At 42.1% G+C, this 26,350-nt stretch overlaps 1 long non-coding RNA gene across 1 annotated transcript in view; it reads right to left on the bottom strand.

Moving 5' to 3' along the window:
• The window catches only part of LOC127529255 (uncharacterized), a 481,587-nt gene extending 472,454 nt beyond the window's left edge, over window positions 1-9,133 (bottom strand). The window contains exon 1 of the long non-coding RNA XR_007935927.1: window positions 9,124-9,133. This is a non-coding gene — a long non-coding RNA (uncharacterized LOC127529255). The remainder of the gene's footprint in view (window positions 1-9,123) is intronic.
• Between the last annotated feature and the right edge of the window lie 17,217 nt (window positions 9,134-26,350).

The following is a 26,350-nucleotide window of genomic DNA, read 5'->3' as shown; positions in this document are numbered from 1 at the left end:
GAGACATACAAACAATCACAGGGAACTCCAGTTTCTGTATGACATCTTGCCTGAAGAAGGGGCCTGAGTTACCTCTAAAGCTTGAATATTGTAATCTTTTTAGTTAGCCAATAAAAGGGGTCATTTTGCTTGACTTCTCACTGCAACCATAATGTCTAACACGTTACAACACCTTATTACTACTTATGAATACTTTAAATCACTTTATCTGTTTGATGCCTTCTAACTATCCGATAAGAGAAAACTGCCACAAATGACACACCGTTCAAATCATCTTGATGTCTAGTTATGCAAGCTATCTTGGCTTTTAGGTATCCCACCTATTTTCAGCCCTCTAGACCCTCAAACAACTCATTTTTATGCCATTTTGGTCCATAGTTTATGAAGGAAATTACATTGTGTAAGCTTGACTCTATATAGCGCCTGACCCAACACAGATTGACACGTGTACAATAAACTATTTTTTTCCCCTGTGGGCACACGTCTTCCCCGTGACCCACAGGCAATACACAGTTCCAGCACTAGTCACACCAGTACAACAAGCACTTTCCTCTCCTTGGCACCACCACTCCTCCCAAGCAACCTTGTCCTGGCCGCTGAGGGGTGGTCGCTGGCTCCTTTTATAGTTCACCCAGAAGTGTTCCAGGTGCTTGATCACTGAGTTCCGGCTGCACTTCCGGGTGTGATGAATCCGCTGCCCACACGGGCTCAGGAGTCCCAAACTCATCACCCCTGGCAGTGCCTGCAGGACCCAACAGGACTGCACCCAACTCCAATTCCCAGGGAGCCCTGTGGGAAACTGAGGCACTGCTCCACCCCAGGGGGACAGCCATCTAGCGTCCAGGGGGAGGTACTGCATTGTCCAGGGCTGCTCCCCCTGAATATAGTGTGCAGGGGCGTCCCGGCTGGGCATGGATGCCAGCCGCCTGCCACAATTGTTATGATAAAAAAGGTGTCTTCAGCAAAAATTATTAGAAGGACTTCAAACGGACATCAACTGAACCCCTAATGAGATATGAGGGGTCAGTCAAAGTTGCTCCTTTTCACAAAACTTTGACATAATGGAGATCGGTAATATCAGCATTTGGATTGGCGTTTTAAGATATTTTGAGGTTGCTGATCACATTTTTGATATTTACTGGTGGTCCTAACCCTCTAAGAGCCACACCCAGAAGGTTACAAATGACAATTTTAAAACATAAGCATGTAAGGTATCATTTTCGGCCATTTCCATGTCAGTAAGAATGACTGATGTTATTTCTGACCTTTGATCCTTTATTAAGGATCTAGCCTTCTATGGACTTCCATTAGGGGGTACAAATGACCAATACCTATTATGACTGAGAAGATTTAGCCTTTAAATTCTCAAAGTAAAGCACACATTTTAAAAATTTAAAAATGTAACACTTACCGTCTTGTTTCTCCTACCTCATGAAGAAAATCTTATGAACATGTGAAAGAAAAATTAACTGCTTGCAAGCTACTAAGGGTTAATAGCTGACAAAGCCGCTTTGCCCTAAAGGCAGGTTATTCATACAGGCATCTGCCATAAGACAGGGTGCAGTAAGCTGACCGAGGACAACTTCCAGTTTCTTTAGGAATGTGTCTATTTGACACATTCCTTCTTTAGGGTCTATCTGACAAGTAAAAAAAAAAAAATAAGAACAGATGGCCCATTAGCGTAATAAAATAAAATGCTTATGTAAACAATATTATGGCTTTGATTAAGTAAGGGGAAGGGGGAAGAAGAAGAAATTATAAAAAGCCAATTGAAAAATGGAACTTTGCTCTTCTGCCTTGCAACGTAGAATCCATGCACTCATCTGTGAATGAATAAAAATCTAATTGATTGAACTATCCGTCTTCTTCAGGGGGTTTCTTCCACAAACACCACGAACAGGGCAACGTACGCTAATTCAGTCTTAGTTTTTGTTTTACTTTCAGATGACCATATTACAGTGGCAAGGAAAAAATATGTGAACACTTTGGAATGACTTGGTTTTCTTCTTGAATTGGTCAAAAAATGTGATCCAATCTTAATCTAAGTCACAAATATTTCTTTCTATCATAAAAAGAAATCCTGTCCTGGAAACCAAAAAGCAAGTCTACGATACGTGATCTTCTCATAAGACATTTTAAAGACCCGCGAGACCAAAGACACGCCCTACTTACAGTCTGTCAAATAGGACAATAGGCAGCAAAACATTCAGTCTTGTGAGGGATTTGAGCACACACAGATCCAGGGCTCTCAGCGCATATAAAGCGTATAAGGTACGTTATAAATTAAATGTCGACATCTAAGCGAAGAAGAAAGCAGTGCGGAGAAAAGAGACTCCAATGCATTGGACAGAAAAAAGAGCAAAAAAGAATAATAGAGGTGCAAATTCAGAAAATAAGGAAAGTAATTATCAGCCCGGAAAAAATGGAATTGAAAAAAAAGCAGGTCCAATCCGGCTCAGAATTAAATGACAGTGAGTAAAAGACAAAGTAGAGCTTCATAAAGACATTTACAAACGTTGACGCTAAACATGTTGGTATGGCCTTTTTAATGCCATGTATATTCTTCCTTGAATATTCAACCTCAGTGTCATCAGTCCACAAAGCATTTTTCCAATAGCACTGCTGCGTGCCCAGGTGATGTTTAACAAACTTTTTTTTTGGTGGAGAGCAGTGACTTCTTCCTTAGTGTCTTGCCATGAACACCCTGTGCGTTTAGTACATGGCAGACACATGAGCAGAGATGTTCATAAGTTCCAACAATTACTTCAAGCCTTTACCTGCTACTTGTGAGTTCATTTCTACTTCATTGAGCATTCTGCATTGTGCCTATCAACTCCTCAGGTAAACTCTTTGAAATGACTTTGCAACCCTTTCAAGATTTGTGCAAATCTTAATGGTAGATCTTAATATCTAAAAAGATTAAAGACTCATTTCTATTCACTTGCATTCCGTGACCTTCAGTAATACTAATGGTTTTCTCATTGTGATTACGTAACATTACTTCTATTTATTATTTAATTTATGTTCATTTATTTTATTTCTATTTGTTATTCATGTTAATTATATGTTTTTCTTTAATTCTATTATTGTAAAGCACTTTGGCCACAGCATTCCTATGTTGTTTAAAATGTGCTATATAAATAAAGTTGACATTGACATCTCTTTTAGCGAGGTATGGCTCACATCCGCTGAGGCTTCTTGTAAATATCAAACAAAAGCTTGAGTGTTTTTGCAGATGAGTGTTTTCCTAAATCACACCTCCAATCTCATCCGATTGGCTGGACTCCAGGTTTGCTAACTGATGGCTCCATTTAGCTATTGTTGACGTCATCAGCCTTGGGTTTAACAACCTACCTGTGAATTTCCCCTTGGGATTAATAAAATATCTATCTATCTATCTATCTATCTATCTACACTGTGAATGTTTGAATGATGTGTTCCATACATACAAAACCAATGCAATGACTTGTGTGTGGTCAATTAAAACTGATTGTGTTTGTTCATATTGTAACTTAAAATATGGTCGGATCTTCATCCAACGTAAATTTATACAGATTAAATTCAAAAAGCCAATTCTAAGATGGGACGCACACTACCACGAAAAATTGCACCAGATGACTACACTTCTTAAATACACAGTTAATTACAGGAGTACGTGATTAGGAGGCATTTCTCACATCCTTGCCAGTTACTAATAAACGGACCTTCAGGGTCAGAACATCTGCTACTCTGGTTAACACTGGTTTCTTATCGATACTTAACCTTATACAAGGAGTAGCAGCACACCACAGCTGAAACTGGGTCACAGATCAAAAAGCTTTAAACACTTTTAAGAGTGCCAAGAGCAAAAGCACCGAGACAGGGAATGGGGTTCATGCCAACCCATCAGTCCATCTGTGCAATCCTTCACAGAAGAAAATGGAGAATCTGGAGACAACCCATATGGACCAGGACAGCTGGGACCGGACCTCAAACCAATGACTGTGCCATGGTGCAGCCTGTCTATGCCTACTGACTAAAGTTTGGTTAACTTGTAGAGTGTTATTTATTGATTTTAAAATGAATCAATATGTACAATTTCCATACAGCACCTTTCCCAGCATTCCCAGTCTGATACCCTTTCTTACTGCATATCACATCTGCTCAGTAAGTATCAATTTTTTTTTGACACCACACAAGATGCAGGTGGGGACCCCAAAGGCTTAGCGTCTTCGGCGACTGGTGACATTCGGCTTCTGGTGCTCTTGAAATCTCTGATGGCAGAAAAGACCTCATAAATGGACGGCTTTTCCCCATTTCCCTTCCGACGTCTCTCTGCATATTGAACTTCAACTCCGATTATGAAGATGCTCTTTTCTTTTCATTATTCTCAGAAAAGCCCCCGAGGCTGGCCCTGTGTAGATGGTACTCTGCCACAACGCACTTTATTGAAAGAAAAGAATCATGTCATGGCATGAAAGCCCAATGGCTGCTTGGCTCTTTGTGTAAGAAGGCCGTTTGTTCAATGAGGCTGAATTGTGTGCACTAAACTCAACGGCTTGGTCGCTTTTCATTTTCTTTCCATTTGCAGGGAGAGAAAGTCATCTGCTTTGACCTATGAGAGATGGCTTTTATGTGCAAGTAGGTCACTTGAAAACAGGCCTGCATCATAAGTGGTTTTAATTTAAGTAGAAGAAAGACAAGTAAAAAAAAAAAAAAGAAAAAAAAAAAAGAAAAAAAAAAAGAAAAAAAGATGAAAAAAAGGAAAGAAGAAAAAAAAAAGAAAGAAAGAAAAAAAGAAAGAAAGAAAGAAAGAAAGAAAGAAAGAAAGAAAGAAAGAAAGAAAGAAAGTTGCTTAGCGCCATCTTTAATAGTGCATAACCTACAGCACTGACAAGAGCACCAAGCTGGCTATACTGGGCTGGTCAAATCCTGCAAAGGGAAGGGCTCCTCCTTGTGTCTTTGGATCTAGTGACGTCGTGGAACTAAGAAAAGAATGAAAATTATATCTATACTAATAAAAGGCAAAGCCCTCACTGACTGACTGACTGACTGACTGACTGACTGACTGACTGACTCACTCATCACTAATTCTCCAACTTCCCGTGTAGGTGGAAGGCTGAAATTTGGCAGGCTCATTCCTTACAGCTTACTTACAAAAGTTAGGCAGGTTTCATTTCGAAATTCTACGCGTAATGGTCATAACTGGAACCTCTTTTTTGTCCATATACTCTAATGGAGGAGGCGGAGTCACGTATCGCGTCACCACGCCTCCTACGTAATCATGTGAACTGAAAACAAGGAAGAGATTTACAGCACGACTCAAACGCGGGAACGAAGGTAAATGACGTTAATTGTTGAGTGTCTTTTGATACTGTGTAAGCATACATATTAACACATGTGCAATTAAACGTGTGCATTTACAGGGTGATTTCTCAGGCTTAAAAGCTCGCCTTTTATTAAAATGGTAAATGCAAACTGTTTTCATTCTGAAGGGCACAAACCACATTAGATTTCAGCCGTTAAACGCGCAAAAATGTTGGTACACCAGATAAATAAGCGCAACATATTATCAGTTGTATTGTATGGTTACAATACATATAGAAATGTGTTAATCGTTAACTAATAGTATGGGATGGTGTTTTTCGACTTGCGTCTTGATTTAAACGATTGCATGTCTTGGTGGATTTGCGTAGCTTATTGTCAATATCTTTACACCTGTTTTTAAGACTTATTGACTGAAATGGGCTTTCACGAAAAAACTTAGGGCTTTGCTACAGGATACACCCTCCACAAGTTAAGGAAGTAAAAATAAAGGTATATATTTCTGTTTTATTTAAACCTTTTAAGTTTGTATGCATAGCCCCATTTGGCTGTTTTAGTTTTTTTTTTCTTTCTTCAGTAATATTTAATCTCCTTAAAGAAAAACAACATATGCATTTTACTTTATTTGTATCTCTTTAGTAATATTTTAGTGTAAGATCTATCTATCTATCTATCTATCTAAAAGGATAACCAGTATTTAAACCTTTTATGTTACTTTATAAAGTTATTTTACACAATGTTGAAAAATTAATAAGAAAGCTACATATTTTGGCAGCTGCTGCTTTAATTTTCAATGAAATGAAAAAAGCTCTCCAAGAGAAAACCTCAATGAAGAAGAAACAGTTTGCACTATCTAAAAAGGAGAAACCCTCATTTATAAAGGTTTGCTACAGATGACTTAACTGAAAATAAATGAATAGTTCCTATGTGTATAATACATATTTATCTATTTGACTTATGCCTTTATTCCAGCAACTTGCAACATCTAAGGTACAATTTGTTACATTACTTTTTTTTTTGCAGCACAGGCAGGTGAAGTGACTTCCTCAGGGTCACACAGTGGTGTCAGTACCAGGATTTGAACTGACAAGCTCCGGGTTTGCTGAAATATTACTGAAGAAAGAAAAAAAAGAAAACGGGCAAATGGGGCTATGCATACAAATGTCCATCCATCCATTATCCAACCCACTATATCCTAAATACAGGAGCCAATCCCAGCCAACACAGGGCACAAGGCAGGAAACAAACCCCAGGCAAGGTGCCAGCCCACTGCAGGGCGCACACACCCACACACCACAGACAATTTAGAATCGCCAATGCACCTAACCTGCATGTCTTTGGACTGTGGGAGGAAACCGGAGTACCCGGAGGAAACCCAGACAGACACGGGGAGAACATTCAAACTCCACGCAGGGAAGCGAACCCGGGTCTCCTAACTGGCACCTTTCACTGCGCCACCATACCGCCCGCATACAAACTTAAAAGGTTTAAATAAAACAGAAATATATACCTTTATTTTTACTTCCTTAACTTGTGGAGGGTGTATCCTGTAGCAAAGCCCTAACTTTTTTCATGAAAGCCCCTTTCAGTCAATAAGCCTTAAAAACAGGTGTAAAGCTAAACTTGCAGCACCGCTATTCAATTACACTTGCCTAACCCCTCTCCTAAGGGGAGATACTGTGGGATCTGGGCATCAGTCAAAGCACCAATCACAGGCCCGATTAGAAAGCGGGAATCTGTGATTTGTCATCTCCCTCCCATGTAACAATCACAGACCGTGTTACAACGCACTATGTATGTATGTATGTGTATATGTATATATATATATATATATATTATATATATATATATATATAAACACGTGGATGTGTATATGTATATATATATGTATATGTAGATATGTATATATATGTATATATGTATATGTACTGTATATATATGCTTACATAACCTCTTTAACACACTACTTCTCCGCTGCGAAGCGCAGGTATTTTGCTAGTACTAAATAACAGCCAGCATGGCTCTATGAGAGGAAAAACCAAACATTTATATTATTTAGAACAGGCAACTGGAAAATTTGACAAAAACAAAGCATACGACAGAATGGACTTCGATTTTCAAAAAGCCTTTGATTCAGTCCAACACTGAACTTGAATTCTGAAACTAGATGCTGCAGGCATCAGCGTTAACTTACAAAACTGGAGCTCAAGTTGGTTAACTGGCAGGAGACAAACACATAAGAGGAGAATGAATGAGGTGAGATCGTCTGTGAAGTCCATTATGGCTCTGAGATTAGTGTTCGATTGGTACTTGTTGTGATGTAAGATTTTGCATAGAACTTGATAAATATTTTGTATGGCTTTATTTTTAATTTAGGCAAAGCAATGTAATTTACTGTTATATTAGTGAGAAGCATTCATGTTTACTCCCCCCTCTTCTTTGAATTTTACAATAGAGATGGGGGGGGGGGGTGTGCCTTAAACCAGTTTGCCGAGTGTTTCTCTGCTAAAGTCATTCAACCCCACGCAAGAAAGTCAGGTTTACGAACTTGGTAAGGTCTTGGGGAGGTGGCAGGTTTTAAGATGTTGTATTCTCCCATTGGTCTTAAGTATGGCTGTTTGGAATTGGCTTCTATCAGAAGCCTTTAAGTACCATGATGTCCTATTGGCTGTAGGGGTTAGACAGAGAATCTAGAAATCTGCTTGCTCAACCACACTCTCTCTCTCTCTTACTAACCTCTGATGATGAAGAAGCATCTCTCTTACTAACATCTGATGAAGAAGACAACACAATGAAGAGCACAGCTCGGCAGCCATATTGAACAGGTTTGTGGCCTGTTCTGAATAAAGCTGGCCACAAATGATGCCATAACTAGAGACATTTTAAATAACTACAAGTCTGTGTGCCACCTGAAACCACACATCACCATTTAATCAGGTTGTATGGTTGCCAATATTCAAATGTACTTTGCATATTGTTATTATTTATGAATATTGTGAATTTCCCATCGGGATTAATAAAGTATCTATCTATCTATCTATCTAATATTATCAATAATACATTATTTTATGTGTAACTTAACTCCTGCTTGTCTTTTTACTACACCTAATTGCCTATAGATATAAAAGGGAAGGTGAGGATAAGTTATATACTATAATACCTTATAAACAGTGGTAAGTCTATAAGATTAGGCATTCTGACAAAGGCTACTTATTAATAACTAGACAAAGAGCCCATTTCAACAACGTAAGATGAAACGGGCACAAGTGGAATAGTATAATATATAATAAGTATAAGCACCACAAACCTGATATAGGTGTATTGAATGAATGCGTAATTAGGCCTTGAGCTGTAGTCGAAATCGCCTTTCAGGCCTTTAATCGAAGTCGCCTTTCTCTTTGAATTTTTGCGGCCATAACTCCGCTGCCTCCTGCGATGTTGGGGTTGGATGTCGGTCGAAGTCGCCTTTCTCTTTGAATTTTCGCTGCCGTAGTCGCCTTTCTCTTTGAATTTTCGCGGCCGTAAATCCGCCGCCTGCCGCGATGTTGGTCTCGTAAGGTTTTTCAGGCAGCTGCGCAGAAGGCAACTATGCATTCGGCTTCGGACGGACGTGAGTGAGTGAGTGAGTGAGTGAGTGAGTGAGTGAGTGAGTGAGTGAGTGAGTGAGTGAGTGAGTGAGTGAGTGAGTGAGTGAGTGAGTGAGGAGACTGGCGAATTATGTTTTAAGATACAATAGGGGAAAGTAGACCAATATATTACTCTACCAAGACAAAACAGTACTAAAATTTTAAACGGGGATGTCAATACCAGCTTTCGGACCTCAGTGCCGCTACAGTCCCAAAGCAAATAATGCATATGTAACAATTCCTATGAAAATAACAATCTCTTTAAATTGTATATCAGGTTAACCAAACACAGGGGTTGGCGAGCGTATTTTTAAAGTTTGTCCTGTTTCACTACTACACAGGTGGAGCTGCGGGGCACAGGTAGTTAATTATAAATACAAGATGGGAACAGGAAGCAACCACTGAAAAGGATTTGGAGGTTTTGTAGACAACGTTTTCATCGTCTAAGCCAATGTTTCTTAAACTATGGGTCAGGTTGCAGACATCCCTGTGAACTTTGCAGAGTTCATCCATGTGTGAATTTTCGTTGAGTGATATGCCACCTGCTACTTGGCATACTACTTATTGTGAAAGTATGAGAAACAATACATCATGCAGAGCAATTGCTTCTGTGACTGCAAAATACAAGCATTGTCCACCGCCCATCTTACAACCTATTAAAAAATCAATCTGAGAAGGCTGACAGCAAAGACATGTATAAGAAAAGGGTCGAGAAGAGAAGATGGCAGACAAGCTTGTCAGGTAGAGAGAACACAGCGCAAATTTCAAATCTCAAAATGAAAATAACGAATGTGTCACATAAATGGGAGTATTTTCAGGGTGTTATGAAGAGCCAGTGATTAGGGCAGGAGTACATGCACCCATCAGCCACAACATTAAAACTCCCTGGAAGATGAAGTGAATAAAATTGATTATCTTGTTAAAATGGCACCTGTCAAGGGGACGGATATATTAGGCAGCAACAGTCAGTACTTGAAGGTAATGTGATGGAAGAACGGGGAAATGTGAGGATTTGAGCGACTTTGACAAGGGCCACAGATTGTGATGGCTAGACAACTGGGTGAGGGCATTTCCAAAACAGCAGGACTTTTCAGGTGTTCCAAGTAAATCCAGTGTTTAGAACCTACACAAAATTTGTCCAAGGAAGGACAACCAAGGCTCAAGGCAAAACTGTTTAACATGTGGAAAGCCTGAAAACATGCAGCCACGTGTGGAGTCAACCTCAGAACAGGAGTGTGGTCATGGGTGGGGCCCATGCACAGTTCTAATAAAAAATAGTCTCAGAAGAGTTGCCAAGGGCAAAGCCCATGCAAAACCTTCATATGGCGATTTGGACATGGGTCAAACCCAAATATGAGAAAAGCCTAAAAGGTGTTGCCATGTGTGGAGCAATGTCCCAATTTGGATATGAAATTGACAGAATTTCAGGCCACATTTTGACACTCACATGGTAGAAGGAACTATTTCTTCTGTTGTCTTCTTCTTTCGGCTGCTTCAGTTAGGGGTTGCCACAGCGGATCATCTTCTTCCACATCTTTCTATCCTTTGCATCTTGTTCTATCACACCCATCACCTGCATGTCCTCTCTCACCACATCCATAAACCTTCTCTTAGGCCTTCCTCTTTTCCTCTTCCCTGTCAGCTCTATCCTTAGCATCCTTCTCCCAATATACTCAGCATCTCTCCTCTGCACATGTCCAAACCAACACAATCTCACCTCTCTGACTTTGTCTCCCAACCGCCACCTTGAGCTGACCCTCTAATGTCCTCATTTCTAATCCTGTCCATCCTCGTCACCCCCAATGCAAATCTTAGCATCTTTAACTCTGCCACCTCCAGCTCTGTCTCCTGCTTTCTGGTCAGTGCCACCGTCTCCAGCCCATATAACATAGCTGGTCTCACTACCATCCTGTAGACCTTCCGTTTCACTCTTGCTGATATCCATCTGTTACAAATCACTCCTGACATTCTTCTCCACCCACTCCACCCTGCCTGCACTCTCTTCTTCACCTCTCTTCCACAATCCCCATTACTCTGTACTGTTGATCCCAAGTACTTAAACTCCTCCACCTTCGCCAACTCTACTTCCCTCATCCTCACCATTCCACTGACCTCCCTCTCATTCACACACATGTATTCTGTCTTGTTCCTACTGAATCTCATTCCTCTCCTCTCTAGAGCATATCTCGACCTCTCCAGGGTCTCCTCAACCTGCTCCCTACTCTCACTACAGATCACAATGTCATCAGCAAACATCACAGTCCACGGGGACTCCTGTCTAATCTCGTCTATTTCTTCTGTTGTGTGAGAACAAAAATTGTATCTGAAAATAAGTGCAGCTATATGTTCTGCAGAGACAGTTGGTCATGCCAGAAGAATGAAAAGACCAAGAAATAAACAGTGTGAGACTTCTGAACTCTTTTGAAACTCTCCCTAATGCAGAGGCGTGACTGCCGCATCTGTTCAGGGTTGCTTGTCCTTTGCCGAGGCAACCGCAGATTTGCAGCACCACAAAAACAACTACATGCAAAGTGCCAGTCGCCCAATTGGGTGATTTCGGGGAACATTATAACTTGGCCACTGACCTGGCCCCCCGCCGACCCTGCCTGTCTGCTGTGTCTGTGTATAGTAGAGTGGTAGATCCCGCTACAATAAATAACACCTTGCTGTTCCTGTTTCAAGCTGTGCATGACATCAGCTCATGCGTCCTCAACAGGCGGTAAATACTGAAGCCAAAAAAAGAAATCAAACAGATTGAAATTAGCAACAAATTCTGTATTTTGGTCAAAAAAAGGGTCAGAATATTCTAAAACTTAAACAAAAAAGAGCTGTGAAAAAATGTTCTTTGTGTAATCTACAAAATTGAAAGAGTTGGTGTAACTGTATAATAACCATCAAATAAAACACTCAAAATGGCCCAAAAGTGCACAAGAAAATAGCAGCAGAACATAAAAAATACATCTCTTTATGATGATCATATAATGTCCCCTCAAAATAACCAAATAATCATCCAGAATTATACTTTCAGCATATTTGAGTTAAAAACTCCTAACATTATGACAATGTGTTTATCTGAAAGACCAAAAGAGGACTGCATAGACGTCAAACATCCATAGTGTAGAGACCAGTCGAAACAAACATGGTCAACAGGTACAGGAACTCACAAAACAGGCCAGGATCCTCATTGGCCTACACAGAAATGGCCTTGCGTCAAGCAACCAAGTGTCATGAACAAGAGACTTCCTAAGCCCAACAGTCTCAAGATGATTTAAAATGTCCACTAGGGCAGGGGTGGGCAGATTCAGTCCTGGAGGGCCGCAGTGGTTGCAGGTTTTTGTTCCAACCCAGTTGCTTAATTAAAAACCAATCCTTGTCAATTATTTAATTGCATGGCTTGCTAGTGCTTTAACTCTGCCATGTCAGGTCATTCTCATATCCTAGATTTATTTTCCTTTCTAAGGATATCATCCAAATGATTTGAAGTCTAAAACAGACGAGTAATTCTCAGTGCTTCACTTTTTTCTCTTCACTTTCCTTCCAAGTATTTAATTAAACCAAATAGTGCGTGATAAATACACACCAGGTGTAAATGAAAACAAGCTAAATGGAGAAATGCTGGTCTCTTTTGTCATTTGCATGGCATTGCTAATTAGGAGCAATTAAAAACCAAGAATACAGCTGTTTAAGACTAAAATAAGCAATAAGGGTTCATAATCTTAACGAGCGAGACAACTAAAGTGAAGCTGAAGTGTACTTGAGCAATAAGGGTTTCTTATTAAGCAATTGGGTTGGAGCAAAAAACCTGCAGCCACTGCGGCCCTCCAGGACTGAATCTGCCCACCCCTGCACTAGGGGAGGACCCATCAAACCCCAGCTAGTAATCATAAGCGCAAATGAAGAATAAATATAAACAAAAAGATTTAACGTTACAAAAAATGCTCTGCAGCACAAAATAAGCCCCCGAGGAGCACAAAGGCAAAGGAGTTTCTTGAAACAGTCATGCAAACAAGAGCCAATGCACAATTCAGTAGGGAAAGGGTTCAAATCCAGATAGAGTAAGTGAGCAAAGCAGTAGACACTAGACACTAGAACGCACCAACATCATGATCGCTTACACTGAACTGCAGAGGACTGTGGGTTTTCTTCAGCCTTTAAAGGGTTGGGGGACCACCCACAAAACATGCGGTACACAGAAAAGAATACTTTGACTTAAAGAAATCAAATAAACAAGAATGTTACAGTACAAACAATGAACAAAACTAACACTTAAACCCAGCAAGAGGGGAAACGTGGGTGAAACATAACATTAGGCCGGGCTTGGCATGTACCTGCCTAAAATAGCCGGGTCAGCTTTCTACAAGTTCAAAATATACTTTATATTCTGAAAATGGACAAAAATGCTTTTCAAGGCTTAGGATCATGGTCAACCTTTGGCTTGATAAATCCAACAACTAAACTTTATAAATAAAGAAGCATAATGCATTTGAACTTCACAAAAAACAAGCAAACAGTATCAAAAAGGGTTTGTCTTAAAGAAGGCTACACTGAGTAAAGATGTTCCAAGAAATCCAAGAATCGAAAAATCTAGAACTGAAACAAAGTCCACAAAAGCAGAAGATCAAAAGGAGATAATAATCATAATTCTAAATTCCAACAACACTCAATGTTGGAATCCATGTCCTCAGCCAGAAGATAAAGGCAGAGAGCAGTCCTTCAGAGTTGACATCATAGTGGCCCTGCCACTCACGAGGATGGTGTAATAATATCATCCATCCATCCATTTTCCAACCCGCTGAATCCGAACACAGGGTCACGGGGGTCTGCTGGAGCCAATCCCAGCCAACACAGGGCACAAGGCAGGAACCAATCCCGGGCAGGGTGCCAACCCACCACAGGACACACACAAACACACCCACACACCAAGCACACACTAGGGCCAATTTAGAATCGCCAATCCACCTAACCTGCATGTCTTTGGGCTGTGGGAGGAAACTGGAGCGCCCGGAGAAAACCCACGCAGACACGGGGAGAACATGCAAACTCCACGCAGGGAGGACCCGGGAAGCGAACCCGGGTCCCCAGGTCTCCCAACTGCGAGGCAGCAGTGCTACCCACTGCGCCACCGTGCCGCCGTAATAATATTATGACAAAAAATATGTACTTAAAAATATATATACATTAGAAAGCAACAGTTGCACTTCCTATAGGTCACAGCCAGTATAAACAAGATCTTAGGAAAGACCTGTTAAAATGCAAGCTCTGGCCAGCTGGCCCAAGGGAATACAGATGGCCGAGATGAAAGGACATGAACAGGTGGACCAGGGGTGGACCTACTACCAGGGTGTGTGCCCAGGAGCCCGTGATGGCAAAGGGCATTTTCAGCAAAACTGCCACCCACCTCAGTCAATGAAACTATTGTTTCTCCACGTGACAAAATGACCCAAGGAGGACACCACACCCACACTCAGTGGAATAAGTGTGTGCCAAAGGCAAAAGTTGGCAAATACCGTGCTTCACCTTTAAAAGTATCATCAACTCTCTGTTAAGGAGCTAAATCACCCAGGGGCCCGTGGGGGTCTTAACAGAGGCTTGAGGTAGACAGCTGGACTAGGGGGGCCGAAGTCTTTGTATCGTTCTACTTGTAACCGGTCTCATACAGGGGCTTTTCTATAACCCTATGTGGACACATCAGAAACATGGTTTTAGTCTGGATTATCTCCACTATCACAGACTGGGGACACTTTATATCTCACACAGACTTCTCCCAAGAAGAAAACTTGCAGTGGAAGGAATAGGACAAGATTATGAGCCTGTAGAAAGGGGAGTAAGGGTTCTAGAAATATCAGGATCGACCATATGTCCAGGTGGCATGCCATTCTGAAGAAAAGACAATGCCAAACCAAAAGACCAATCAACATACTAAGACAAAGATCAACCAGGTAATCTAAACATATTGGATGCTTAATATGTTGGTATTTTGTCACTCTCTTTGCACTCCGCTGTTGTCAGCATGTCATCTATACCATAAATAAATCTGGAACAGTTCTCCTGTCCTTTCTGGTGTTCATACTAGTTGCTTGGGGGTTATCAATGGTGGAGAAAAGGGGAATGTAAGGAACAGCAGTAGCAGTCAACCCTGAGAGTGTGGTAAGAGTACAGAATTAAAGGCACCCAGGTTACCAATTCAGACCCAGAACAGATTCTCAGCACTCTGTGGATACTGAGAATAAGAAAGTGCTCATAATTGGCAGTTCCATAGTGTGAAATGTTAGAATTCCAAATGATGTTAAACATTAAATGCCTCGCAGGGGCCAAGATTTCTGGCACAGAGGTCGCATTGGATCATGTCACCGACGAAGTACCTATCTTATTGCTGCATGTCAGCACTAATGATATTCATTTACAGCAATCTGAGGTATTAAAGAGGAACTTCATCTCTCTATGCACCAAAGCTAAAAGAAAATTTTGGAATTTAGTTGTATCTGGCCCCTTACCAAGAATATATAGAGGGGATGTGATTTATAGCAGATTGCGCTCCCTTCACTGCTGGCTAAAAATCTAGTGCGCAAATAAAAGTATAGCCTTTGTGAACAATTGGGATGATCTTTGGGAAAAGGCCTGGATTTTTCAAAAGTGATGGTCTTCATTCTAACTGGAGGAGATCTTATGTATTATCCCAAAATATAGCAGCAAAGCTGACTGGCTGACTGATTAGAGCACCAGCCAGGCCGAAGCCATGTGATCTAAATCCCACCTGTTACTATCCTGCAGCTGTTACCCATAATCCCTGTTGTGGGGGCATCTTATAAATTTAGTCTTGATGCTATACAAAAAGAAATTGTATTGTATTGTAATAAAAGGAACATATCCATACTTTTTTTTTGTTCTATATTTCACCTTATACAATTTCTCATATTAGGAATTTGTTAGTTTTCACATAGCCCTTGGTGTCAGAGCGCAGGGTCAGCCATTGTACAGCGCCCCTGGAGTAATTGAAGATTAAGGGCCTTGCTCAAGGGCCAAGCAGAGTAGGATCTCTTTTGGCAGTGACGGGGATTCGAACCAGCAACCTTCTGGATACCAGCACAGATCCTGAGCCTCACAGCCATCACTCCGCCCTTAATACTTAACTCTCTTATGCTACATGCAGGGATGAATTTAAAATTCTCTGTGCATACAAATGATGAAATTTAAGAAGAATGAAAGGCATAGATAGATAGATAGATAGATAGATAGATAGATAGATAGATAGATAGATAGATAGATAGATAGATAGATAGATAGATAGATAGATAGATAGATAGATAGATAGATAGATAGATAGATAGATAGACAGACTTGTATGCACCTGCTGCCCTGTTTCTTTTAGTGTATTCCAGATGATGAGGCCATTTTTATTTTTATTATTTTATTAATCAGTCAGAAGAGGGTTTGTTTGCCGCTGAACACAGAGATAAATTCACCGCACAAGTGTTCTAATGTCATTTGCAATTCATTCAGTGGGCTGAGATCTTCAAGTACCTGACCAGTGCCGCTTTCTGATGAAGAGATTGCAGTAAATGAATTCTGTGTTATTGAAGAGAGCCCTGTGCCTCGTTTTTAAGGACGTCTGCATCAACCTGGGCACTCAGGAAAAGCAAGTAAATAAGGGCTCTGCACTGTGGTACAGTGTCCAGCCGTAATGGACGACACATTTCATTTGGGTTCAGAGGGCAGAGAGAGTACAGCTGAAAACATAATAAAATTACAGAGACAAATCACATGTGCACCAGGTGAGGTTATAATATTTAATAAACAAAACTCAGAAATATCTGATGAATTTCATCCAACACTCAAATTCATTTTCTGAGAGATGGTGTTCTTCAAGGCATTGAAATAACCTTGTCATGAGCTGTGTAATGTTGCTGTTCAAAGGGTAGCACTGTGACCCCTCACAGAGTTGGCTTCCATTCCCACCTCTGCCACAGTACATTTTCCCACTGTCCATGTGAGATGTCCCCATTTGCTCCAGTCCCTTTCCTTGGTTTCCCTGAGGGCGTTAAATTGGCCCTGTCTGGAATTGTTTGTCAGTGTCCCCTGAGGTGAATTGCCATCCCATCCATGTTTGTTCCTTGCTTGTACCTGACTTGCACAAACATTGCCAAGGATTAGGGATTCCTACAAAGTATTACCTAATCCATAATCAGCTTTATTTTCTATTCCAGGCCAATTTAATGTTTTATATGCCTGCTTTGAGTGAGATAACAAGCAGCCAGCATTCTGATTGCCAGCAGCACAACGTGACTCATCCTTCTTAGTTTCCGTACAGGACATAAGGAAGACCAGTCCACGTCCACAAGTCATCTGGTCCCGATGGAATTTCAGGGCGTATTTTGCAAGCCAGAAGAAACCAATTGGCTGACATCTTCTGTGACATTATTAATAATAATCAATAAGCGGGGTGCCACCATCAAGAGAGATGTGGAGAGAGCAAACCAGATGAACAACTTTAACAGGTTTGACCACCCTAATCCACTCTGACCTCAGAGTACTGCACCCTCCAACCATCCTTCTGCTGATACCAGCATAGGAGAGACTTTCCCCCAACCCACAATTACAGCAGCGCAGGTAAGCAGAGAGCTGAGGAGACTTTGTGCCAACAAAGCAGTGGGTCCAGATGGAGTATCGCCACGACTGCTGAAGGCCTGTGCGTTGAAACTGGGGAGTCCTCTACAGCGCATCTTCAACCTGAGCCTGGAACAGGGGAGAGTCCCGAAGCTTTGGAAAACATCTTGCATCACCCCCCGTCCCAAAGATATCACGTCCTAGTGAGCTGAACGACTTCCGGCCTGTCACTCTGACGTCACATGTGATGAAGACCATGGAGTGGCTGCTGCTTCACTACCTAAGGCCACAGGTCCGCCACGCCCTCGACCCTCTGCAGTTCGCATTAGAGGAGAAGGTGGGAGCGGAGGATGCCATCATCTACATGCTACACCAATCCCTCTCCCACTTGGACAGAGGCAGTGCTGCAGTAAAAATTATGTTTCTGGACTTCTCTAGCGCCTTCAGCACCATCCAACCTCTGCTCCTTAGGGACAAGCTGACAGAGATGTGAGTAATAATTCATTAATAACTAGTAATTCATTACATTTATATAGCACTTTTCGCAGTACTCAAAGCGCTATCCACACAGGGAGGAACCGGGAAGCGAACCCACAATCTTCCACAGTCCCCTTACTGCAAAACAGCAGCACTACCACTGCGCCACCTGTGAGGACTCATACCTGGTGGCATGGATCGTGTACTCTCTTAACGTTCTCTAACGTTCGCTGACGACACTGCTATCGTGGGCTGCATCAGGAATGGGCAGGAAGAAGAGTATAGGAACTTAATCAAGGACTTTGTTAAATGGTGCGACTCAAACCACCTACAACCGAACACCAGCAAAACCAAGCAGATGGTGGTGGATTTTAGGAGGACCAGACCCCTCATGGACCCAGTGATCATCAGAGGTGACTGTGTGCAGCGGGTACAGACCTACAAATACCTGGGAGTGCAGCTGGATGATAAATTGGACTGGACTGCCAATACTGATGCTCTGTGTAAGAAAGGAGAGAGCCGACTATACTTCCTTAGAAGGCTGGTGTCCTTCAACATCTGCAATAACATGCTGCAGATGTTCTATCAGACGGTTGTGGCGAGCGCCCTCTTCTACGCAGTGGTGTGCTGGGGAAGCAGCATAAAGAAGAGGGACGCCTCACGCCTGGACAAACTGGTGAGGAAGGCAGGCTCTATTGTAGGCACGGAGCTGGACAGTTTGACATCCGTGGCAGAGTGACGGGCGCTGAGCAGACTCCTGTCAATCATGGAGAATCCACTGCCTCCACTAAACAGGATCATCTCCAGACAGAGGAGCAGCTTCAGCGACAGACTGCTGTCACCGTCCTGCTCCACTGACAGTCTGAGGAGATCGTTCCTCCCCCACACTATGTGACTCTTCAATTCCACCCGGGGAGGGTAAACATTAACATTATACAAAGTTATTGTCTGTCTGTATACCTGCATTGTTATTGGCATTGTGATCACTTGTTATCGAAATTGAACTCTTTAATTTAATACTGTTCTTTATCAGTATGCTGCTGCTGGAGTATGTGAATTTCCCCTTGGGATTAATAAAGTATCTATCTATCTAATTAATCTGTGGCCCCCACCTGCTATAAAAAGGACACCAAAAGTGGGCAGTCTGAATGACCACCTACTGACGGCACGCACGACATTTGGGATGAATTTGCTTCGAGACACTGGTGCCGCAGCACATTTACATTTTTTTGCTTAGCAGATGCTTATGTTCAACGTGACTTACAAATGTGGTCAACATAATCAAGTAAACATCAGTCTGGGGTACTGTTTGGGACCAAGTGTTACAAGACAAGGGTATAAAATTGAACAGTACAATTAAAGAGCTCAGAACAAAATTACCCATCCTTGGTTAAAAAATCCTAACTACTAATATCAGTTAGACAGGCATTCACAGAACAAGACAGTCTTCAAACATTTCTTAAGCACACTGAGCAATTCAGAACTTCAAATGGACGTGGCAGCTCCTTCCAACAGCTAGGAGCTACTGTACAAATGACAAAACTCCAAACTGAGATTTGATTCCATGTAGAGGCTGCATTACGAGATGCTGTTCATCAGCAGACCTGAGTGATCAAGAAGGACCTCACAAGCATTTCCATTTGCATAGATGCTGACCCATTAATTACTTTGTAAGCAAGCATCAAGGATATGAACTTAATCTGTGCTGCTACAGGGAGCCAATGTAGTGATCTGACAAGAGAAGTGACATGTGCCCATCTCGCCTGGTTGAACACAAGACGGTCTGCTGCATTTTGAATCATCTGCTGTGCCACAGTGAAATATGCACGTACTCCCAACAGATTTTTTTAAGTACTTCAGATGTGACAATACCAAAGCCTATACCGGGAGTTGTGCTGTATACTTCATTAGATATGGTCCAATCTTGTGGATGTTGGCTGTGGGTAGAGTGGTGGCTCTGAGGCTAAGGATCTGCACTGGTAATTGGAACGCTGCCGGTTCAAATCCCGTAAACGCTAGAAGTGACTCTACTCCCTGAGCAAGGCCCTTAACCTGCAATTGCTTCGTCCTGGGTATGAAGTTAATCTGCATCCAGCCCTGCAAGTAGGCCCTCCAAACTGCAGCGAAAAACCTGGGGATTGGTGGCAGAATTGGCACCATGATTTGTCATGTGGTGGGTGCAGCAATGCACGTTTTGTCAGCACCTTCTCCTAACCTCTCCTCTCTCTTGTGGATGTTGTATTGGGTGACTCTGCCAGATTGAGGATATAGCAATATGATCATCGGAGGACAGCTGGCTTCGATCACCACCCAAAGCTGTGTACAGATTGACATTCCAGACAGTCCTGATTTCCATCAGTATGCATATCATCACAACCAGTCCAAACAGGTTGTCATATCCCTTACACTCCATACCATCTTGGCACATCTGGATAACAAAATCTGCAGCTCAGCATTTAACAAAGAAAAGCTGACTACCACACACCTCAATTTAAGGGCACGGCGCTGCCCTCTACTACTGGATTTTGGACTTCCTAACCAACAGACTAGAGCATGTGAGGACTGGCAGCATCACATACTACACGCTGACCCTGTTTTTTGTGTGTGGAACCCCAAAAGGTTGGGACACAATAACAAAACTGATAAGGGGACCATCCTCGGCCTTTATATTTCAGATGAAGAGGTTCATTTGGAGTTATGCAGGGTGGTTCCCCATTGCAAATATGGATTGGCTTATTGGATTTTTTGATTTTTATTTTTGGTTTGCTTTCTTGCAGCATCCTGACACTAGTACCTGAAACACATACTGCAGTAAGAGGTGCAGACAATGAATGAAAAGCAAACAGTGCACTTAACTATGTAGATTTGTTACAAATACATCACAGCATTCAATAAGGTTAGAAGCCCTGATGATGGTTCACAATCTACTTAATATCTGGACTTCAGCACAGGGTGCTACACCTCAAGCTGTACAGCTGCCATTTGTACAGACCACGGGCAGATTCTTACAGTGTTTAGTTCAATAAAACATCCTTGCATTGGTGAGATAGCACAGAGGCAGTTAGACCAAAGGAGCTGCTGACTTAAATTCATTAGATGGAATGGAAGCTCTAGTACTTGTCCAAAGATTGTTTAACAGTTGTACTCCAGCAAGGGACGCTGCACATTAAAGTGTAATCCTGGAATTGAAAGATTGAATGGGCATCTTTGTGTATTTTGGCACATTGTAAGATTTATTTTGAACTTCTGAAGGCAGATCTCCTTTTTGGGCTACTGTTTAGGCCAAAGCCTACATGTAAAGATTAAAGGTCAAGATGCATGGGCTGAGGCCTGTTCTAGGCAAGTTATGGAAGGCCCTAGCCAGGTTATTTTTTTTAGTTTTAGAGGTCTCACACCCTTTTGCACTTGAATAATGTCCCCAAACGCTGTATTAGCGAGGCTTCTCTCCCAAGACCCAGTCCGTACGGTGTGTGTGTTGCCCCACTGGTTGTAGTGAACGTGGACAGATGACTTTCTTGGTGAGTAAAACTAAGGCTGAGAATCCGTATACTTTAATATAGATTTCGGGCAAGAAGTCATACAAGTTTTAGGACATGAAAACCACTGACAGCTCGAAGGTAAAAGGACGATAATTTCCTTAACCTAAAATACAATATGGCGGATGGTAAAGCAAAGGCTAAAGCAGCGCCAATAGCAAAAAGGGTGCTAGGGACATACCAATATGCATTAATTAAATAGGGGGTGGAGGTAGGAATGTACCAAACAGTCTAATAACGATATTAACACAGGCTTCTGTAACTGCACAGACACTAACAACAATCTTACACACCTCAGCCAAAACTGTAAGCTTAATTAATAAACAACACACTACTTGAAAGTGCTACACTTTAGGCGGAACCCTTGCAATTGGTCAGACAGCAGACAGGCACTTAGATTCAATTCAATGAAATACACTCACCAGCCACTTTATTAGGTACACCTTACTAGTACCAGATTGGACCCCCTTTTGCCTTCAGAACAGCTGTAATTCTTCATAGTATCAATTCAACAAGTTGCTAAAAACATTCCTCAGGGATTGCGGTCCATATTGACATGACAGCATCATGCAGTTGCTTCAGATGTGTCAGCTGCACATCCCTGATGCAAATCTCCCATTCCACCACATCCCAGCGGTGCTCTACTGGATTGAGATGTGGTGACTGTGGAGGCCATTTGAGTCCAGTGAACTAATCGCCATGTTCAAGAAACCAGTTGGAGATGATTTGAGCTTTGTGATCTGGCACGTTGTCCTGCTGGAACTGGCCATCAGAAGATGGGGACACTGCAGTCATAAAGGGCTGGACATGGACAGTAATAATACTCGGGTAGGCTGTGGCATTTAAATGATGTGCACTTGGTACCAAGAGGCCCAAAGTGTGCCAAGAAAATATCCCCCACAAAATTACACCACCAGCACCACCCTGACCCATTAATAAAAGGCAGGATGGATCATGTCGCCAACACCAAATTCTGAACCTACCATCTGAATTTCAGCAGAAATCGACACTCATCAGACCAGGCAACATTTTTCCAATCTTCTGTTGTCCAATTTTGGTGAGCCCATGCAAACTGTAGCCTCAGTTGTCTGTTCTTAGCTGACCAGAGGGGCACCCAGTGTGGTCTCCTGCTGCTGTAGCCCATCTGCTTCCAGAGTCGACATGTCCTGCGTTCAGAGATGCTCTTCTGCATAAATCCATTGTAACAAGCGCTTATTTCACTTACTGTTGCCTTTCTATCAGCTCAAACCAGTCTGGCCATTCTATTCTGGCATTGTCGCCCAGAGAACTGCCACTCAATGGATATTTTTACTTTTTTAGACCATTCTCTGTAAACTTGTCCCAGTAGATCAGCAGTTTCTGAAATACTCAGAGCAGTCCGTCTGGCACCAACAACCATGCCACGTTCAAAGTCACTTCAGTCACCTTTCTTCCCCATTCTGATGGTTGGTTTGAACTTCAGCAGGTCATCTTGACAATGTCTACATACTGAAATACATCTAGTTGCCGCCATGTGATTGGCTGATTAGATATTTGCATTAACAAGCAAATGAGCCTAATACCATACCTAATAAAGTGGCCAGTGAGTGTAAGTGTCTATATGTATTACATATACAGCCAGAGGTCCAGCTCATTATCTACAGACTGCTTAAAAGCAGCGCTCCAGCAGGGGGTGCTACTCCTTTAAGTAAAATCTCTGCATTGGTTAGGTAGTACGTAGACACTTGGCTTATCCTGGTGAATGAAGAGAGGCTTCTGAACTAAATTCATCAGCCAAAGTCAAAATGTCTATCAATGATCTACGGAATATTTACTATATTTACCACAACAGGGGGCACTACAGCTCTTGGTGGATACTTAGCAAAGGATGCAAAACACTTCAGATAAGGCTGAGTATTTCAGAAGACCAGAAAGGCCACGTAAGAGGAAAGCTAGTTTAAAGCTGTCACTCGCTCTTTGAATTTTTAGAACTCATTTTAGGTCCCTTTCATTTGATCGATTTATTTAGCTGATGCTGTTAATCAAAGTGACGTGAAATCAATTCCAACTGTTTCCCGATTTAGACTGTTGCAGCGCTGTCAGGTTAAGTGACTTGTTAAGGAACGTGCAGGGAGGCTTTGATGTTTGCAAGTCCAATCGCCTCTGCCACTAGGGGGCCACACTGCCAAAACTCTACTTCAGTGCTTCCCAGTACAGAGGTTCAAACAAGAAATGATCCTTTAATGTCTGCAGAACTGAACTTGAGTCTCTTTATTTTAAACCGGTGGTTTTTGATCATCCTACCTACTTTGCTGAAAAGCTTCCATCCCTCAGTATAAGGTGAACGCTCCTCAGAAAAGTGACCACATGAACATTTAGGAGCAATTTAGCCTGCAGGGCTCAAGCCAAAACCGAGAACTGGTTGGGAGATTCAGCAGCACAGGCTTTCAGCAAGAACATGAATTGCATATTTTTTTTAATGTGAAACTGAGATTCCTATTTATTAAAATATCCTAACTGTGGTTCTTTGCGCCCCAAATCATATTTTAAGATATCAAGAAAACACAGCCTCGCTAGCCAAGCTCATTTTTCATTGTATTTTTCCAATAACACACCATTATCTCCTTATAAACAGCAGAACCCCGAATAAGTTGCATTGAGAATATGGTAATGTGGCATATTAAATTGCAGCCGCTCGGCTTTGTTCTTTTTTTAATGTAGATCTCATCTCAAACAAACATGCAGCTAAAACTAGCAGACCCACACAAGCTCTCAAATACCGTCTGTTAGAAATGTAAAGAATTGTGGGAATCTGGAACAAACTAGCGAGACAAAGAATTGAAGCAGAAGCCTTGACAGCCTTTAAGAGGTTTCTGGGTGAGATACTGGGACAGCTGAGCTATTAGCTAAACAAACGAGCCCGATGGACTGAATGGTCTTCCCCTCATTTGTCAAATTTCTTATTTCCCCTTACAGGTCACTACTAGAAAGAAAAGTGGGTCTGCATCATGCCAAAACAATAAGCATATTAACCAGTACCTTGCAGTTATTATAATAATAATACATTTTATTTATTCGTAGGCGCCTTTCTAAACACTCAAGGACACAGAACAATAGATAAAACACACTTTATATACAAAAGTAAAAATACAAAAATTAAAATCAGACAGAGCAATTGTAGTTAAAGAGGAAAAGCAGATTTAAACAAATGTTTTTTAAGTTTAGATTTGAAAAGTGAGAATGATTCAATAGGGCGCTCCGGTTTCCTCCCACAGTCCAAAGACATGCAGGTTAGGTGGATTGGCGATTCTAAATTGGCCCTAGTGTGTGCTTGGTGTGTGGGTGTGTTTGTGTGTGTCCTGCGGTGGGTTGGCACCCTGCCTGGGATTGGTTCCTGCCTTGTGCCCTGTGTTCGGATTCAGCAGGTTGGAAAATGAATAGATGGATGGAATGATTCAATATTTCTAAGCTCGGACTGTAGTGAGTTCCAAAGCTGCTGCTCTGCTCCCCATGGTGGTAAGATGGACAAAGGGGACAGTCAAGTGAATATAGGAAGAGGATCTAAGGATGCAGGAGGGATTGGTCTAGGGTTGCCAGACGTCCCCTTATATATGAGACATGTCTCATATTTGATCATTTTGACCCCTGTCCCATAATGACCTTTCAGGGACACCCAAATATCCCATATTTAGTTCATTTTCAAATTTCGTAATAAAAATGTTTTTACTACCTTCATACGGTACTTAGTTATAACTTTATAAGTAATCATACTTTCTTTTCTCGGATTCTCTTGATGAAAATAACCCAAATGTAACAAGGACACGAGTGTTTGCTGCCTGTTTGCAACTTGTTCAGTTGCTCTGGTTGGCTGAGGACAGCGACACTCTTACCGATTCGCTCTCCAGCCGCGCTGCTGTGCAGTTCTGGATCAGCATTGCAACATACAGCGACTGTCAACAAAGTGTGTTGTTACTACTTGCCATGGCCCACTTTTTTTTCTAACTGCCTGTATTAAATAATAAATAAATTAAATAATGTGTTTTTCCCAGTTGATTCTGGTGTTCGTCAGCGGTGTGTTCTGCTCCTGCTCTGTTCAATGCTTGTATGGACTGGGTGTTGGGCAAGGTCATGGGGTCCAGTGGCTGTGGGGGCATCTGTTGGTGAAGAAAGGTTCACAGATCTTAACTTTGTTGACGATGCTGTGATCTTCGCGGAGTCAATGGAAGCTGTGATCGGAGTGAGTGAGGAGTCTGAGTGTCTGGGCTTGCAAGTGTCCTGATAAAAACCAAGAGCCAGGCCTTTAATGACCTCGTGGGCACAGCCATCAACAGTGTGTCTGTTTGCAGAGAGAGTGTCGACCTTGTTGAGAAGTTTACTTACCTTGGCGGTGACATTAATGTCTCTGGTGATTCTTCCTATGAAGTCAGTGGACGGATTGGGAGAGCATGGGGGGGTCATGAGGTCACTGGAAAGGGGTGTGTGGCACTCCCGATATCTATACAAAAGGACGAAGGTCCAAGTCTTTAGAAGCCTGGTGCTCCCTGTCTTGCTATATGATTGTGAGTCATGGACACTATCCAGTGACCCGAGATGAAGACTGGACTCCTTCATGTGCGTCTCTCTGGAAAATCCTTGGGTCCCGCTGGTTTGACTTTGTGTTGCTCATGGTGTCCCGAATGAGGCACATGACCCGCATTGTGAGGGAGCGTCCATTACGGCACTACGGCCATGTGGCGCGTTTCCCTGAGGGTGATCCAGCTCGTAAGATCCTCATTGCTGGGGACCCGAGTGGCTGGACCAGGCCAAGGGGTCGCCCACGTAACA

The sequence above is a fragment of the Erpetoichthys calabaricus genome, chromosome 9 (genome assembly GCF_900747795.2).
Source record: "Erpetoichthys calabaricus chromosome 9, fErpCal1.3, whole genome shotgun sequence".
NCBI lineage: Eukaryota > Metazoa > Chordata > Cladistia > Polypteriformes > Polypteridae > Erpetoichthys > Erpetoichthys calabaricus.
Note: the sequence above shows the minus strand (reverse complement) of the source record. Positions and strands in the feature narration are given on the sequence as shown.